Genomic DNA, 20,000 nt, shown 5'->3' with positions numbered 1-20,000 from the left:
GTGCGCAGATCATCGACTCATGGTGCTGATGATTGCTGAGGAACTTTCCATCAACAAGGACACTGTCTGGAGCATCATCACTGAAAATCTCGAAATGCGCAAGGTGTGCGGAAAGATGGTCCCCAAGCTGTTGTCCGAGGACCAGAAACAGCAGAGTCACTGTCTGTCAAGACATTATCGAGTGCCTCAAGGACGATCTAGACCTGCTCGGGAGAGTCATTACTGGCGATGAATCGTGGATATGTGCATGGCTCACAAAGTGGGTATGCTGTGGTATGTTTGTGGGAAATTCCACATAAAACTATTATGAGGTACTCAGACAAACCATCAATGGTCAGAAATGAAAGTGGATATCTTGGGGAACCTCTAGAAACCAGCAATATCATACGCTCCATTTCCCTGTTTTATTAAAGATGAATTAAAGCAACAGAATATGGGTATTGTAACCTTCGAAATGTTACAGTTTGATTGGTAAAAATTTTATTCTACTGTACGTTTATGTGACAGTTATTTTGAGTGTGGTGACTCAGAATGTGAACTTTAGTGTCTCTTTTATGTTTTGATGATGTTCTGTCTCTCTATTCGGGTTTTCTGGCATCCACCCTATCTGATGAAATAATGGATTCATACACAACGCTTTGTGTCCACTGCATAGAGAAAAATAAGGAGTCCAGTGTTGATAATGTTTCTTATGATTTCTATTCCAAATCTCCCTTAATTTCTTGGAAATATGACAGAGTCTAACATCAGAAAAATATAGATCAAAATTGTGATCAGAAAACTAAAATTCGGACCGCAAGTAATCCCATCTTGATTTTCGTGTCAGTCCCGTTATGTACGAATCATCATCTCTCGTCGGACGCAAATAACGCTAGCATTAGAAAATCTTGTCGTCTTGCAAACTTCCCTGATTGATGGATATAATAGTCATTTGTAAGTGTGTCAGCACATTTCCATTCGCCGCCGAGCGCAGCGTTTGTCTTCATGTCCGTGTCTTTGCGAAAGCCGTAACGTATGAATCCAGCATGAGGACGCCGAGCCGAACGAGGTGACTCGCATTTGTCTGATAATTCTTCATTATAACCAACGCTAGAATTTTTTTGGTGCTTCGTGAAGATCTGAGAGGTAATAATTATGTTTTTCTTTTCATGTTTAAAGTGATTATTTCAAAAGTTCGAAAGAAATAGATTCGATTTTAACGTTATTTTTCACTTACAAGTGTGGCTTTCTTTGCTACTCAACTCGTCTGTGTTTTCTTCGTAATTTATAACATCGGACTCTCTCAAAATGTGTTGTTTTCTTCTTTTTCCTGTCACATGTTGAGCCTGTTTAAAAAGGCAGAGTAAAAATTATCTGTTTCTTATCCCAAAATATAATATTTACGTTGTTTTTTTCATCCGATTCCATACATAACGCTGACGCCAAGCTCGAAATTCGCATGTGTATTTACAGTGTTGTATATATTCAGTGGTAACTTTAAAACCGGACGTGCTGCAGGTCTAAAAATTTAGATTTAGCTATTTGAATACATGCAGATTAACATAATGGGTTGCATTTCATGTTTCCCCAAACTTTTTTTTGCCCTTTGTGTAACAATACGTGTACCCACTTTGTGAGCCATGCACATATTCAAATATGATCCTGAGATCAAACGGCAGAGTCGTCAGTGGAAAAGTCTGTCACCACCAAGACCAAAGAAAGCAAGGATGTCGAAGTCGAAGGTCAAGGTCATGCTCATCGTGTTTTTTTTATATCAAGGGCATCGTCCACTTCGAGTTTCTACCACAGGGTCAAACAGTGAATCAATACGTGTGCAAGGATATCTTCTGGCACCTCATGAGATCAGTCCGGGACAAGAGGAGGGATCTGTGGGAAACCGCATGGGTGCTCCACCATGACAACGCCCCTGCTCACAGTGCCCTGAGCATCCGATAGTTTCTGGTGGAGAGGAACGTGCCAATTCTAGAGCAACCCCCGTATTCGCCAGACTTTGCCCCTTGTGATTTTTTCCTATTCCCCTAGCTCAAGGGGGTGATCAATGGGACCCAATTTCCTGATGTGGAGGCCATTAAAATGGCCGTGACGAGGGAGCTCCGGAGGATTCCAGAAGAATCCATCCGGGCGCGTATCGAAGCATGGAAGAAGAGTATGGACAAGTATGTGAGACAAGAGGGAAACTATTTTGAAGGGACAAGCTCTGATTTCAATATATTTTTTGGAATAATATTTTTGTGAAGTCAGTCCCGTTACTTTTTAGACGGACCTCGTATAGTTATTGAGCAATGGCCATCAGGACTCCTTCCTTTAGGAAGAAGGAAAGGAAGGAATGAAATTATAATGTGGACCAGACACTGACTGGCTCTTTCCAGCCTTTTTCAGACAGTGAGAGGCTGGAGAATTTGGATCACAGATGAGCCTGATTGCCTGATGTTGGGTCCTGGCTCTTGGTATGACAGATATACAATGGTTCCAAGCTTTGCAGAGAGGGACTGCAGGTTGCCATCAGATGGGGTTGCCTGCATGCGAAGAATTGATGGTGTCGATATTTTCAATTTTCATCCTCCACATTCGGAATTTTGCACACACCTTAGAATCTTCACCATTTTGGGTTTTTTTTTTTTACATCCAATGAACATGACAATTTTTAATGCATATATTGTGTCACTGTTCCTCAGGGACTGAGTGGAAATATTGAAAGAGAGCTTCAAGGAGTTCAAAAAGACATCCACCAGCCAAAATGTTCTTGTTTACAAAGGAAACGAGGGTTGTGGAAAGAGTTCCATCCTGGGACATATTTCCAAGATTTTAGAACAAAAGACCAAGAAGAAAAAAAAATACAAGAATCACAGGTGTGTTTAACAGATAATTAGCCTGTCATTGAAATCACAACAGGACCTTGTGGATGTGAGATCACTGATTGTCATAATGGGTTCCGGGTGCCTTAATCTGTGATGCTGGTTCGAGAACTAATCCCAACATCTCATTAAAGCAGTTTCCCAGACCAGATTCATCGTATTACACTGTTTATTTCCTTTAAAACGTTGCTGGTCATGTTATTGTCCAATTTTCCATGTCAAACCAAATGAAATTGCATTGAATTGTCGAATTTGAGTCCTTGTTAAAGGGGCTGTCACACCTTGACGTTTTAGCCAGCGTATGGCAACATATCAAATTGTATGTAAAACGCTGGCGTACGCTGAACTATTGATGTTTTTGTCTTAAAGTTCTTGGCGTATTCATAACGAGTTGGACATCTGCATAACATATTAGTAGCGTACACAACGTTTCGATAACTTATACCAACGAATGCTTCGCGTGTTGTCAGCGTTCACAACGTATGCCCAACGATAGTCTAACGTATGCATAGCACACGGCAGCGTATCGCCGACGATCACGTGGCGTAGCTTATTAAAAGGCTGCCGCTCGACGATTCAAATCATAACCGCACTGGACATCGAAGTGTCAACATCACCGACATGCCCCATCACACCTTGACGTTTTAGCCAGCGTATGCCGACGAATGAAAAATTTGCTGAATACGCTGGCACATGTTGAATACATTATGGGTAAGTTTTGTATACATTAAAAGCACGCTGGCATACGTCGAAGTACGCCGAGCACGTTGACAAATTTTAAGAATGCTCAAAATTTTTCGACGTATGCCAGCGTATGACTCGCACGTTCTGCATACGCTGGCCATAAGTTGTAGGCACGTTATACGATCGTTGACACACGTCGACACACGTTATTTGTAAGTTACTCAGAAGTCGAAACACGTCGACGTAATGTTTAGTGTACCTGAAACTTATTTCTAACCTTTGAGTAATGTGCTTTGAACCTATGTGTAACGTATCTCCAATGCACATTGATGTATGTAGACGTATTTGACATCTTCCGGATGACCACAGAACTTGCTGAACGTGTTTCTAACTTACAGCTACCGTATAATGGATATTGGCAGCGTTTAGGGGAATTGGTATATAAAAATGGGCTTCACAGGAGGAACCCGTCAGTGTTTCAGACTCCATGGTGAGTACATGTCCATGTCAGTAGTTGTCGTAGGTGAGCGTGGCATTAGTAGTAGTAGTAGGTCCATGTCAGTAGTAGTAGGTGCGTGTGATGGGGAGGGTGTGGGTGATGATGGATCCTCCTTGCGTCCGCGTCCACGGTCACGGCCAGGAGACTTCTTTGCAGCATTCTTCGGCTTATTTTTTTTAATGTCTTTCTACGCTGAAGTATTGATGTTTTTATTAAGTTTTTGGCGTATTCATAACGAGTTGGACAAATGCATAACGTATTTAAGGTACACAGAACGTTTCGATAACTTATACCAACGAATGCTTAGCATGTTGTCAGCGTTCACAACGTATGCCCAACGATAGTCTAACGTATGCATAGCGTGTAGCAGCGTATCGTCGACCATCACGTGGCGTAGGCTATTCATCGGCTGCCGCTCAACGATTTAAATCATAACCGCACCAGAAATTGAAGTGTCAACATCACTGTCATGCCGAAGAAGAAAAAAAAAACATGGAGTCTGAAACACTGACGGGTTCCTCTTGTGAAGCCCATTTTTATATACCAATTCCCCAAAACGCTGCCAATACGCCATTATACGGTAGCTGTAAGTTAGAAACACGTTCAGTAATTTCTGTGGTCGTCCGGAAGACGTCAAATACGTCAATGTGCGTTGGAGAAACGTTACACATAGGTTCAAAGCACGTTACTCATATGTTAGAAATAAGTTTTTCGGGTACGCTAAACATTACCTCGACGAGTTTCGACTTATGAGTAACTTACAAGTAACGTGTGTAGACTATCATGTTACGTGCCTACAACTTATGGCCAGCGTATGTGGAACGTGTGAGTCATGCGCTGGCATACGTCAAAAATTTTTGAGCATGTTAAAATTTGTCGATGAGCTCGGCATACTACGACGTATGCCAGCGTGCTTCAGCGTGCTCTTAACGTATACAAAACTTACCCATAACGTATTCGACGTGTGCCAGCGTTTTAGACAAATTTTTCATGCGTCGGCATATGCTGGCTAAATCGTCAAGGTGCGGCAGCCCCTTAAAGTAGGGCCGACTCACCTGGGGCTTGGATTATGGGCATGTTGCTTCTGTTTCTGCTTCGATTCCCCCCACCATTGCTTCGTTTTCTTCCCTTTCTCCCAAGTATTATCATTCCTGAACCCTCAGCTTGATCTTTCCCCCATTCTTGCTCCAAAAATACAAAGAACAAAAGCTCTTCTTCACTCCAAAAAAAACAAACTCAATCTGCCATGCATGGTTCTTCCTTCATTCTCCATCCCTTTTCTTTTCAACATCCCCATGCTGAATCTTAATTTAGTAAAATGTTTCTTCCTTTAAAAGCTCTTCGTAACATTTTTAAAACGCTTAAAATGCATTTTAATATTGCTCTCTCCTGACTACTCCTTCAAGAATAACCGAAGCATTCTTCTTCTTCTCCTTCATCATGTCTTCCTCTTCTTTTTCACAAAGCTTATTTCTCAAAAACCTTTCACTCCAAAATACCATTTCGTTCTTGTAGGCGCATTTAACTCTGCTGTGATTACAGAATCAAAGCCCGTGTTGTTTGTTTGTCCCTATGTCCTTCTGATGGAAGTGATACTTGTACAGTCTCCTCCACAAGCCTCAGATATTAAATTAAAGTTATGTGCGCCTTCCCAATTGTTGTTACTATCCTTCTCTTTGGATGAAACAGGATCGTGTCTCTGGAACTCAGTGACAACAAAGAATGTACAATAAAGAAAATGTATAATATGCTGCCAAAAAGAGAAGCAGAATGCCATTCCAGTCAGCCGATTGATATCTGCAGTGCCTTTCATGCCGAGGTAAGGTTCAGACTCTTTGATACTACCCTTTATTTGACCCCATTTGTTCTCACAGCACTGACATTTGAGAAACACGTGATTGTAAGCAGAATGCTCGGGAAAAATATTGCTAATAAACTTTTTTTTTATGCAAAACAATTGCATTTAGAAAAGTTTGAAGTGGAGTGAGAACAGATATGCAGCAAGTAATATATGTTTGGAGTAATTGTCCAGAATGTTCTTAGCTCTAAGACTGTCAGAAGTTGGAAATTCCTTATCAAAGAGACAAATGAGAATGGAGGTTTGAAAAGTGGAGAAAGTATGGGATAAAACACAGGTCGGTAGTTACTCTGCTGATGGTTGCTTCTGAATTCGTATCGCTTCTGACAACCAACTACTCATCCCACACTATTCTCTCCACAACAACCCCCAACCACTTTCTTTCCATCGTTTCCTTTACTCACTCTCGTCGATCCAAAACAAAGATAAAACGCTTCACCCGGTCTTAGCACTCAATGTTGTCCTCACTATATTTTCTTTCCTCACTTTTATTGCTTTTCAAACTTCAATTTCCTTGTGACATCAGCATCTCATTGAACACATCACTTTGTGTCAAGATGTCGTCGTCATTCAGAGTGACAGTCTGGTATGGAGCTCTGGATTTGTGGTGTGTGATTCAAGAAAGATGGTCCAAATGATCTTTGACATTCTCGATTGTCGTATGATCTGTCAGATTATTGTCAGGTCAGGCCAAATCAGATCTGTGACTTGCTACAGATATCATGTAAACCTGAACTAACCTGTTTCATGGTCGGGTTTACGGCGACTAAACCGGCTTCCCCACCCGGCTTTCTGGTGAGGAGGGTGCGTGTATGGACACCCATCAGGATTCAAAGCAAAACCTGTCAAAGGCCGGAGGAGCTACTTGTGAGCCAACGGCCATCCATATCTGGTTCCCAACTGTGTCTGCATGTCCTCCTGCCGTTGGGTACTTCTCTGAAGGAGGTTGGTGGCAGGATTTGCAATCCGGCCACTGTAAAACACTTAATTCCGCAAAACACAAAGAAAACTGAAAACCCACTCCGTGGGAGTACCTCCTGTGCTGCTGCCCTTCGCAGGAGAGCTCACCGGATGACGGGATTGGTGCAAAGCCTTCAGGACCCACGTTCTTTGATGATAGGATGAAAAGCACGGGGTAACCTTCCTGGGTCAGATTGCGGTGGTGTGTGCCAGGATGGTGCTGAGGTTTCGTCTGCCAGACGGGGGTCTCCTTGGGTTAACCTGAGGTGGTCCCTTCAGGTGGATGTCTGGAATGTCCTTTCCCTAAGAGAGGACGATCACCTGTCTCTGCTATCATCTCAGCTCCAGTGTTTGGACATTGGTATTGCAGTGCTCTCTGAGGTTCGGAGACCGGATAGTGGTGAGATCATTGCGGGTGGTTACATCTACTATTTGTCTGGTTGCTCTGATGGTTACAATGACCAAGGGGTTGCTGGAGCTGTGTCCAATAAGCTGACTCCCATGATAATTAAGGTAACACCGGTCAACAAGCGTATTATGAGACTGAGGATTCATCACTCCTTTGGTGTCATTTCTCTGGTCTCTGTACATGCTCTGACTGAGGAAAGCGATCTCACTGTGAAGGAGGCATTCGATGCTGCACTCAAGTCTGTCGTTGATCGGTGCCCCAAGACACACTTATCCTCCAAATGTAAGCCACGAAAGTATATATATATATATATATATATATATATATATATATATATATATATATATATATATATATATATATATATATATATATATATATATATATATATATATCTGGAAACCATTTGCATTCAACATATAGATGTCCGAAAAGTCTGTTATGTCATTAAGTACGTGTGTAGTCAGATCCCCTTCCTTTTGTCAAGTGGGAGAATCAAAGGCATGCGTTGCGATTTCTTTTAGTTAGGTTATTACATCTAACAACCATTCCATCTGCATGACCCCTTGGCCCATTGCGATCCACGGTACCATCGCGCTTGCAGCCCTTGGTTCATGGGCCACAGTGCACCTTTGCCTGAGACGGATTCCCGAGGATATTCGAGGCAGTTTCACCACCACGATCTTTCTCGAACACGCGCGGAGGTTCACGGAGGAGGGTCGGCTTTCTTCAAACAAGGCCGAAAACCCGCCCCGGAAGGGTATGCCGTGGGACCCTGTCCAATCAAAGGTGGACAGTGAGGTGTGTTCACCAAGACCTCACCCCGCTGAGGGAGGTCCATGAAAATCCCCGAGCACTCTCTGAAAGCAGAGTTTTTGCTGTTACGAAGCCTATTATGAAGGGGTGGCAACAGTGGTTGTAAAGGCCCGGTCACACCTTGACGTTTTAGCCAGCGATGGCAACGTATTAAAATGTATGTAAAACGCTGGCTGACGTTGAACTTTTGATGTTTTTTTTTTAAGATTCGGACATATTCATAATGAGTTGGTCGTATGCATAACATATAAGTCATGGACACAGAACGTTTCGTTGTGTTATAGATAACTTATACCAACGAATGCTGAACCTGTTGTTGGCCTACACAACCGATGCCCAACGATAGTCTAACTTCGGCATAGCGCGTTGCACGCATCGCCGACGATGTCGTGACGTAGCCTATTAAAAGGCTGACGCACAACGATTCGAATCATAACTGCCAGAGAAATGGAAGTGACAACATCGCGGTCCCACCTTGGCGATCTTGCCAGCGTATGCCGACCTAAGAAAAATGTGTCTAAAACGTTGGGGCACGTCAAATACGGTATGAGTAAGTTTGGTATACGTGAGTAGAACGCTAAAGTATGCTATCATACGTCGTAGTAAGTAGAGTACGTCAAGAAATTTTAAACATGTTCAAAATTTTACGACGTACTCGGCGTATGACACACGTTCCGCATGCGATGGGGATAAGTTTTACACACGATATGTGGACGCTTACACACGTCCACAAAGGCTACTTATAAGCTACTCATAAGTCGAAACACGTCGCGGTAATGTCTTTTTTACGCGAAACTTATTTCTAACTTATGTTTGACGTGCTTTGAACCAATTCTTTACGTAGTCCCAACACACATCGACGTATGTAGACGTATTCCAATGACGTCTTCCGGTCAACAAAAAAAAATGAATGTGTTTCTAGCTTACAACTGCCATATAAAGACGTGTTCCCAGCGGTTTTGGGAATTGGGATATAAAAATGCTGCTCATAAAAGGGGAACCCAACAGTGTTTTCAAGTTCCTTTTTGAGTCAATGTCCATGTCAGCAGTAACAGTATCAGTATTAGTATTAGTATTAGTAGTAGTAGTAGTTTGTTCATGTTGGCAGTAGTAGGTGAGTGTGAGGGGGAGGGTGTGGGTTATGATGGATCGTCCTTGCGTCCGCGTGTCCACGGATAGGTTCATAGGCTGCCACTCAACGATTTAAATGGCTGCATCTCCACTATTGAAAGTAGACGCTTGCGCTCAACAATTGGATTTTTTTTACACTCAACGACTTTTAAACGGTACCACTCAGCTAGTTTCATTGTTTACAATGAACGATTTAAATTGCTGTCACTCGCCTTTGTTTTTTGACGCTGGCGCTCGGAAATTTTAATCGTTTCTATTGAACGTGTTAAATCGCTCAAACCCCACTATTGAAAGTAGACGCTTGCGCCCAACAATTGGATTTTTTTTTACACTCAACGACTTTTAAACGGCACCACTCTGCTATTTTCATTGTTTACAATGAACGATTTTAATTGCTGTCACTCGCCTTTGTTTTTTGACGCTGGGGTTTTGAAATTTGAAGCGTTTCTTCTGAACGTGTTAAAACGCTCAAACTCGACTATTTTAAATAGACGCTGCCGATGGACAATTGGAATCATAGCCAAGCTAGACATCGAAGTGTGAACATCCTCGTCATGCCGAAGAAAAGTTTGAAGAATGCTGCAAATAAGTGTCCTGGCCGTGGCCGTGGACGCTGACTCAAGGACGATCCATTATACCGACGTCTTTCAGCCTATGAGTAACTTAAAAGTAACGTCTGTCGATGTGTGGCAACGATCGCGTAACGTGCCAACAACACGTTAATCATAGGTTAGAAATAAGTTTCGGGTACGCTAAACATTACCTCGGCGTGTCTCAACTTATGATTAACTTACAAGTAGCATGTGTTGACGTCTGTCAACGATCGCAGACCGTGCATACAACTTGTGGCCAGCGTAGCGGAACGTGTGAGTCATACGCCGGCATACGTCGTGAAATTTCAAGCATGAAAAAAATTGAGGACAACCGAAAAGTACAACGTTTAAAGCCAACGTACAACGACGTATGGCAGTGTTTTTCAGCGTGCTCTCAATGTTATCAAAACTTACCCATAACGTATTCAACGTGTGCCAGCATTTTAGAAAAAAAATTCAAAAATCGGCATACGTTGGCTAAAACGTCAAGGTGTGACCGGGCCTTTACGAGGGCTGTCACGGGGGTTGAGCAGAAGGTCGTGAAGACGGCGAACATCTCTGCTGGCCCGCTACAAGGAAGGAAAGAGCGACCCCGGCCATTCACTACCAGAGCTCCACCACGAATCTTGAGTCCCACACATGCGACTAGGAACCAAGCCAGCGACCATTGTCAGGTGCCACAGCACGGAATACCCCCTTTCTCTGACGGCCAGATACCAATCCGAACTCTGACCCCCAGCTTGTCTCTCTCCTCAGCTGCGAGGACTTAATGATATGCTTATAGTTGGGTCATGAATGAAACTCAGACTGCAGAACCCTGTCTGCTCTCAGTATGCTCATGAAGAAAGGATTTAAAAGCATTTTATACTTGTCAATTGTCATGTTTATTATTTCATTAAAATCAGCACAGTATGTTTTATTTTGCTTCTTGTGTTGCTTCCAAAAAACTCACTTAACAGTACCTTATGTTTTGTCCTTTTAGGTTTTGAAAGGACCAGTGGTGTTCTTGATAGACTATTCACACAACATGGATGACTTGTCAGCCACGTCTTTGCAATTATTTTTGCCTCCTCTTCAACGGAATGTCCTTCTGATCATGGCCAAGTGACCCTTTGAGTCAAGCAACGCTGTTAAGTTTTTTTTCGATGGACCATCGGTGGTCAAAGTGAATATGTAGCGTGAAATCAACATGTAAGTGATCTCAAGTTACGAATTGGTAATTTTAAATGCAGTAGGGATATAAGAGTGGGGTGTGGGGGTCACATCTTTTATTTATACATTTCCCAAAGGCATTCTGCCAATTGAATATATTCTGTGTAAAACGACCACTGATGATGATGATGCCGATGTTATTCGAAAATGTGCAACGCCATCCAGGAGAAACGGCTGGGAATGTTTATCAAAAATAATTTTTTGTAAATTTATAAATTTGATGTTTCAATGTCAGGAAAGAAATTCACCGGGCGTAGTGGCGTGCGCCTGTAATCCGGATACTCGGTGGCTTGGGTTGGAGGATCGCTTGAGGACGGGAGCTCTGCGCTGGGCCGCGCTATGAGAGGATGTAGGGCAGCCCGGAATCATGGCGAAACCCAATCCTTATCCCTGTGTCATAAGAGGTGACCAGGGTTGCGTCAGGATGGGCATCCAGCGTAAAACCTATGCCAAATCGGTATGTGGATCATAACGTGTGATCCGCTGTGGCGACCCCTAACGGGAGCAGCCGAAAGACTAACAACAACAATGTCAGGAAAGAAATTTACAGGAGGTAATGGTGCCAGACATTTGGTTTGTATGTGTTGTGTTGCGTTTCTGGACATACCAGATAAGAAGTTCCTTGATATGTGATGGCAGGACCCTTGTATTGTTACAAATCTGGCAGCCATGAGCATACAATATTAAGGTCCTTATAGAACTAGACCGGGAGCCCGGGACCCTGAGCTTAAAAGAACGGGGTACTAATATCTGAGCACAGGGGCATGAATGGAGTATCAAAAGACATATAGAAAGTTATTTCTGCCGGGTACCACCCTCTGCGTAAGGACCCTGGTGACCCTCCAAAGGGGTCCTTAAAATTGGCTAGATCAAACATTGGTAGTACCAGTTGGTATCACTTCCATATGATGCATATGACCAACCTCACAACAAAACCACATGTGACAGACATGCCTACTACTGCAAAAGGCCCCCCAGAAGCCCCAACAAGGGCCCCCCAAAAAGGGGCTAGCTCAAACATTGGAGGTACTAGATAAAACCAGTTTTAAAATCATATATATATATACATCCCACAGAGTGTAAAATGTCCATTACCAGACAAATTGTCTGCTGCATTGGCCCTACCAGAACCCCCAAAAGTAAGCCCTTGAGACCCTTGATACAACTGGTCCAGCTCAAACATTGGAGGTACTAGATAAAACCAGGTTTAAATTCATATATACATCCCACAGAGTGTAAAATGTCCATTACCAGACAAATCGTGTGCTGCATTGGCCATACCAGAACCCCCAAAAGTGAGCTCTAAAAAGGGCAAAACATTACCGTCGACCAAAATACACAATTGGCATAATTTTGCACATTATGCCGGCACACCATTACCATAGGAAACATTTATATTTAACAATTTAACAAAAGAACTACAAAATACTAATAAGCCTACTGGTATCACACTATGAACCAGTAAACTCGGAAAAACTACAGGCTCATATTGCACTGAAACTCAAATATACGAAGACATAAATAGTTCCAATGTTTCCTAACTTCTCCGAACTCGGAAATCTTTAGAAGTAATAACAGTTCTAATGTTCCCTGACCTCTCCTAATATAACATCTCCGAACTCAGAAAATAATGTTCGGAGAAGTTAGGATTTGTTAGTTAGGAAATTGTTAAACATAAATGTTTCCTATGGTAATGGTGTGCCGGCATAATGTGCAAAATTATGCCAATTGTGTAGTTTTTGGTCTACTGTAATGTTTTGCCCTTTTTGGAGCTCACTTTTGGGGGTTCTGGTAGGGCCAATGCAGCAGACAATTTGTCTGGTAATGGACATTTTACACTCTGTGGGATGTATATATGATTTTAAAACTGGTTTTATCTAGTACCTCCAATGTTTGAGCTAGCCCCTTTTTGAGGGGCCCTTGTTGGGGCTTCTGGGGGGCCTTTTGCAGTAGTAGGCATGTCTGTCACATGTGGTTTTGTTGTAAGGTTGGTCATATGCATCATATGGAAGTAATACCAACTGATACTTCCAATTTTTGATCTAGCCAATTTTAAGGACCCCTTTGGAGGGTCACCAGGGTCCTTGCGCAGAGGGTGGTACCTGGCAGAAATAACTTTCTATCTGTCTTTTGATACTCCATTCATGCCCCTGTGCTCAGATATTAGTACCTCGTTTGTTTGAGCTCAGGGCCCCGGGCTCACGATCTAAACAGTTATATCGGTAAGTGTGTGTTTATAGTTAGAGCCCCCTACCTGTGTCTAACGGGAATTACATGTTTGCGCTGCGGAGTTTTGTTTACAACAAATCTCCTTCACTTCACACACCAAACGCCATTGCCCACATGCATTTGGCCATGTACGTGGGCGGAGATTTCCATCGCCTCAGACCGAGACTCCGCCCAGGAAGGCAGGGGCGTGCCCCTTGTCCAATCACGCTACAGAAGGTGACTTTCCCATGACACGCCGGCCAATGAGGGTTGAGATGGCCACAGAGAGCGACTTTCCCGTGGCACCCCGGCCAATGGGGCTGAGATTGCCACAGAGCGACTTTCCCACGGTGCCCCGGCCAATGGGGTTGAGATTGCCACAAAGAGCGACTTTCCCATGACACCCCGTCCAATGAGGGCGGAGAGCGCCTCAGATGGCGATTTTTTTTCTTTTTTTTTGACCCTGGAGAAAAAAGGAATAAAAGGAACGCCAGGCCAGGAGCGTTGGTGGTAAAAGGTCGTCGTCGTGGTGGTCATCATAATCGTGTTGCGGGTTTGAGTCCCGCCGGCTGGCTGGTTCGTCTGGTCCTGGATCATCGTCGCCTCTGATCTTCTCCTTGTTCTTAGTCGATTGGTGCGTGGCCCGTTGGAGAGCGTGGTACCTGGTGCTTGGAGTGGCTTCGTGTTGCGGGTTCGAGTCCCGCCGAGCCGGATCGTCAAAGACCACACGAGGTGGACAGGTCCAAGCACAGGCTCTGGTCTCCAGCTCTCCTTTCCTCGAGCTGGAAGCCTTCAGTAAAGACCCGACGGGGTCCATTTCTGTGTGTGTGTGTGTGTGTGTGTGTGTGTGTGTGTGTGTCTGTGTGTGTGTGTGTGTGTGTGTGTGTGTGTGTGTGTGTGTGTGTCTGTGTGTGGGCCCGTCTTCAAGTAGAATTGTATAAGTGCTTGTGTGTAAATTTGCATTTCTTATAGTCGTGAGAGCTCTGCTCTTTGTGTATTACCTTCCCCCTATTGTAAATAAATACCCCTATTGTTAAATGTTCCAACTCGTTTCTGTGTTTCTATTATTGGTTTATAGCGCTGCGAACGGGAACTAGGAGGCCTCTTTGCTGCCGAAATCGTGCAATCGACCCGGCAGGATTCTGGTACTCTCTGCTCGGGGTACGGCTCGGTAACGGCCCGGATCGCACAGATCCTGCCGAGGGTGAATTTCCCCAGTAGTTTGGAAGATGTGGGTATTTAGGTAAATTGAAATTGGCAAACGACCCAATCCCACGCGGTCGACCTATTGGCGATCTTCGGTCCGATAAGGGACTCGTCGGCTCCGGAGTTATCCGGAGTCTGATGATTCTGTTATTATTTTTTTTTTCCAGTGTATCAGCTTCGATGTCCATCAGCACAAAAAATTTCAGCTTTTTAGGTCACCCAGAAGGTACCGCTTCTTAATATCATTTCAGCAAATGAGGTTTGCTTGCTTTTGTGATGATAGCTCCTTTTTCTCACTTGCTTGATGTGCAAATCCAAATCGGTCAAAGTTAATCCAAGTTTCTCTTTTCTTACCATACCTTCTTACACTCATTCATCAGTGTTGTAGTTGTTGACCATGCATCCCATGTTTAGCTACTTTTAACTCGTCTCTTCAGAAATCAAATGTGTACCAACAAATGTCAAACTTGCAATGTATTTTATATAATTACAATAAATTCAACTTCCTTTAACACGACAGGTGAGGTAAACCATGTGTAAATGGTTGTTTTAATTTTTTTGGCTTTTACTCTTTGGAACCTTTGTTCATTTTTTCTCTTTTAGTTCATGTGAGTTTTTGTTCATGTTCACACGCCTTCACTTCCTTTTTCACTTGCTGCGATCTTTACCCTGAGGAGTGCAGCACGAAAAGCTTCGGTCACTATGTCGTGTTTATTTGTATCCATATTAGTGTTCTGCAGTACTAAACATCTGTTTAAATATCTATATATGTATTTATTTTGTGATATCTCCCCGAGGATGCAACCTGCACATGTGGTGGTACGAATCCGGCCACCGTTTTGTAAGAAGATACCGCAGCAGCAAAACTGCGTGCGTATTTAGGGACGCCAGGCAAAGATAAAGAAATCTTTATATTCCATCATGCTTTTGGTCCCGATTTGACGCAAAAGGATGTTTATGATACCTGCGTGCAACTGTTAGTTTCACGATTCATTGAAGGCTCCAACAGCACAGTCTTTGCTTATGGACAGACAGGATCTGGAAAGATGTTCACCATGGGAACAGATACTGCAGGTGAGTGGGTGGTATGGCACGCTTTCTTCACATCAACACAATTATCCTTGCTTCATTCATCTCCATCATACATGATGTTTTCCTAGTTTTAACAGAACCACCGAATGAAGCATTTTACACAAGTGGTGGTCATGATAAAATCTTATTATTGATTAAATAAGATTCATTTTGTTTTGAATTCTATGAAATATCTTCCTTTTTTTTGAGCAAAATACATTGATGTAGATGGAATTTTACGACAAAAAGTGTTTAAAATGTTATTTTCACAAGATTGCAAGTCTTGGATGAGTTCAAGTTTGAGCTCACAAGGAAATATATCAAATGGACTTTAATACAGGGCTGCATTTACTCATGTTGCCACCATCAGCCAACATGTGACTTTTGTGATGATTGTGTCTGAGTATAATATGAAGCTCTGTGTCAAATTTAATGATTCTCGCTGCTCCTCTTGCCAAGTTGTTCTTTCGGCAAAGAGATAAACACAAAAATGTGTTGATCGCAAGATTCACAAGCCGAGCAGAGATAGGAAGCACATTGAAAGGGTAAGCAGGTACAAAGAGCTCAAGAGAATGGAGTTAAAATGGAGTGGCGCCCATCACTGGTCAGCATTCTATTCACATTGACAGCAGCCATCACTGTGGAGGAGAAACAGCTATCACTCCCCACGGATATAAACTATTGTTACAATCCGTAGTGAAAGAGAAGACTGCAGAGCATTGACAGTTGAGAGAAATTATTGAATAATTTTTTTGATGGGTTTCATTGACATCAATAATTTCATGTTTGGTGGGTTTAGTTGGTGGACCAGCCATTGAGATAGCATCAGTTTTCCTGCTTGCTTTCTTCACTCATTGTCTACAGACATGAGAAGGTATTCAGGAGTGTCATAAATTTACTCTGTTGTGTAAAGTTAAAATTTTGATTTTCTTGTTCTTTTGACACAATTTTGATTCTAGCCCTGCAAATCCACCCCAAACTCACCTCCTTCAAATTCCCTGCTTTCCTTCCTGAAAGTCCCTGTAGTGTCCATCTTGTTTACCCTGTGGTACCCTGCCCCATCCCTCTCCCTTCCACAGATCTCCTCATGTCTCTGTTCCACACTTTTTCCCTTCCCTCTCCCACCCCTCTTGTCTCTTGCTCCCCTTGTTGTGCATTCTTTTTGTTCGCTCTCATACGAGCCTCGGCAATGTCTCCCAAAAAACACAAAAAAACTCGGACCAATGGACAATTTGTTATTTTGGAATAGATGAGATAACGGTTTCATATTTTCACAGCTCTGCATATTAGTCATTTTAATTACTATGATAATGCATTTTTTGTTGCTAAAGTCTAATTGTTCTCCCACAGATGTTTCCGAAAATCATCTGGGGATTATTCCACGAGCAATTGAAAAGATTTTCAATAAGTTGGAGAATAGAAATATCACAGAGTTCAGCGATAAAAACAAACAGGTTTCCACAAAAAAGACCAAACCTTTTGAGTAAATGGGTGACTGCGATACGAAGAGAAAACTGCAAAGCAAAAATTGAACGGGGCTGGTGAACAGGGGCAGTGGGCATGGCATGGCAAAGGTGATCAGGCAAACACAGCCCGGAGAAGAGGGCCGCTGCAGGCAAGCACAGCCGGCAGACGATCTGGCCGGCACAGGACTTGAAGCACAGCAGCTGCAGACGATCCAGCCGGCACAGGCCTTGCAGCAAAACAACAGCTGCCGATGAAGTGGGCCGGCCTTTGCCTTTCAGTGGAAGTTGGTGGAGGGAGTGCGGTGGTGCTGGCCACTCAGAAGGCGGGCTCGGACCTACCCTACGGTCTCCCTCCCAACCTATCGCCTTTGCCTGTTACTGTCTATACCCACTCCCTTAATTTGTCAAACCCCAATTTAGCCCCAACTTATTTTTTTTATTTTTTACTTCCCCACTATAAATCGTCCCCTAACCCCCTGTACTGTCCTTGTTCGGCTAACCTATCCTGTCACCTAGCCTACTCCCAACCCCTACGTTCCCTTCCCGGAGGGGAATAAGTGAGAGCTAACGTCCTGTGTCGAGGCCCAACGAAGCCTCAGGATGGCCTCCCCAGACTTCCGCGATCTATAACCCAAAGTGGGTCCAGCGACCCACAACGACAGCGAGGGGATGGATGGTGTGGAGGGGTACACTTCCTATTCTACCCTATCCATTTAACTGTTAAGCTACCCCGGGGCTTTCAACAAGCGCCTCGCGCTTAAGCTATTGGTTCTAACAACCCAGATTCCCGTCGCCTGTGTTGGTGTCCTCACAATTTCGGGCCTCGCCCCCCAATTTTCTCTCCGTGCCCTCACACGGTCTCATGGCTGGGACACGTGGCTCCCTTTGGCAGGCACGACCCTCTGCCGAATCTCCCGCTATGGCACCCCCGGGCACTACACTGCCTCCGAGCCTACCAGCTCCCTAACACCGGGGAGTGCCCCCCATGGCACCTCCCCTGAAATGCACACGTGGCAGGCTGGCTTCCCAGGCCCCTTTCCGAGGGTCACCCGTGCCCACAACACTGCCCACGCGGCTAATGGCGCCCCGGGCCCCCGCACCAAGCAGGCGCACCCGTGCCCACTACACTATCCCGGCCCCCCATGGGCCCTTGGCCTACCACGGCCGACTAGGTACCCACTCAGCGATACTCACCTTTCGCAGCCACGCTCCCAGCCCGTCAACAGGGCTCCTGCACCCCTCCAAACGGGTTTCGAGCCTACACTCCCACCAACAACAAAACAACCTCCATTTTTGTTAATTTGACTAACCCCCTAACTCACTCTACACTGACCCCGGGGTCCCTTGGGCGGGAGTCACTCCTCCCCCCAATCACTCATCGCACCATGCATTCCCCATTCGTTCCACTCACACAGACCCGCTGGCCTCACTCACTCACTCACCAAGCACATGCTTCCACTTCACTCACCAACTCTTCAACACACTCACCGCTGAACTCTGCCATCCTTCTAACTACATCCCCTAACTAACTCGTGCTCCCACGTCGTCCCTTAAACTACAGCACGTTCCATTTAACACTACGTAGCTAAACTACGTCCCCGCTACACATCCAAAGTCTGTCACTGTCCTCAAATGTCCCAAAAATTATTTACCCAACCTAAATCTCGCTATCATCCCTCTAACTAATCCATTCCACGGGCCCCATGAGGACTTACCCCTGCCCCATGGAGCCGGTCTAGCTATGCTAACCCTTCCCCCGAACTAGTTTCCATCCTGTGCCCTGGTAAGGGGGTCTTCCACCCCTTGCCCGGGAATCCTGTGCACCCGAAAGTGAGGCCTGCTTTTTTTTTTTTTTTTACATGCACAGCACCAGCGCGGCAACTCACAGCTCGCGCACTTTGCACCTGCCCGTGACGTCATGCAGCTGCACGTGTACCTCGTCCCTCCTTGGACGGTACCATCCGGCAGGGATACCCCTCCTGCCGGATTCCAACCCCACGCGCAGCCATGACGTCACCGTGCGCATAAAAAAAACACAAGCCCCACGTCTCGAGGGGTTCCCCACGCGAACACATTTGCTTTGCCCGTTGGAGCTTAACACACACGATCGCGTGGAGAACCCGTCCGGTCCAAATCCGTTATCCTGCCGAAACTTTGTCCATCCGCGGGATCGGCAAATCCACCGCGTGCGTTTCCGGACCGGGACTTCACTCTCGCAAGCGAGCACGTGGGGGCCTCGTGCGTTGCACAGCACGGACCTCGTGCTCACTGCTGGGTGAACCCGGCACGGTCCCCGAAACAACTACAGCCGCTACCCGGCTTTCGTTCCTCACATGTCGCCGTCGTCGCCATTCAACACACTCACTCCCGCGTGTTACGACGCTTACACACCTCACCATTAAACTCACACCGGGAGACGCGGCTGCATGTTCACACATGCCGACCGACATCTCCCTTACACACAGCGACCTTGCACACGCTGTCTCTCTCACACTCGGCCGCTCACTCACGCATGCCATTACCCTTGCACACGTGGCTCCACTCACTCGTGGCCTTTCACTCACTCGTGCCATTTCCCTCACACAAACCATACCACTCACACACGCGGGGGCACTCACCCGCGGTGCCTCACTCATACTGGCCGTTTCACTCACACACACGGCGACACTCACACACGGTGCCTCACCCACACATGGCATGCTGGGAAGCACACACTCCGGCACACCACTCACACGTGGTGCTCCATTCATACTGGCCGTTTCACTCACACACACGGCCTCTTCCACTTGCGGTGCCCCTTTTACACACGGCGTGCTGGGAAGCACGTACTCCGGCACAATCGCCACCACACCACTCGCACACGGGGTCGCTTCCACACACGGGGACGCATTCACACCTTGCACCACACACACAGGGACAACCACACTGGGGATTCGTGTGCCCACAAGGGTCTCCGGGGCCTCTATACCCCCCAAGCTCTCCGTGCACCTGTCCACAGCACCCGTCCCCTCAACCTCGCAAAGCACGACTGA

General features: G+C 45.2%; 1 protein-coding gene and 1 long non-coding RNA gene across 2 annotated transcripts in view; both read left to right on the top strand.

Moving 5' to 3' along the window:
• Nucleotides 1-12,710, top strand: part of LOC147032353 (uncharacterized) — a 23,768-nt gene extending 11,058 nt beyond the window's left edge. Inside the window, exons 3-5 of the long non-coding RNA XR_015055128.1 lie at nucleotides 2,676-2,849; nucleotides 5,728-5,857; nucleotides 10,788-12,710. This is a non-coding gene — a long non-coding RNA (uncharacterized LOC147032353). The remainder of the gene's footprint in view (nucleotides 1-2,675; nucleotides 2,850-5,727; nucleotides 5,858-10,787) is intronic.
• The window catches only part of LOC147032350 (uncharacterized), a 178,179-nt gene that overhangs the window by 54,174 nt on the left and 104,005 nt on the right, over nucleotides 1-20,000 (top strand). The window lies entirely within an intron of this gene.

This window comes from Eptatretus burgeri, chromosome 2 (assembly GCF_056783735.1).
Source record: "Eptatretus burgeri isolate ZD-2024b chromosome 2, Ebu_testis_v1, whole genome shotgun sequence".
NCBI lineage: Eukaryota > Metazoa > Chordata > Myxini > Myxiniformes > Myxinidae > Eptatretus > Eptatretus burgeri.
Note: the sequence above shows the minus strand (reverse complement) of the source record. Positions and strands in the feature narration are given on the sequence as shown.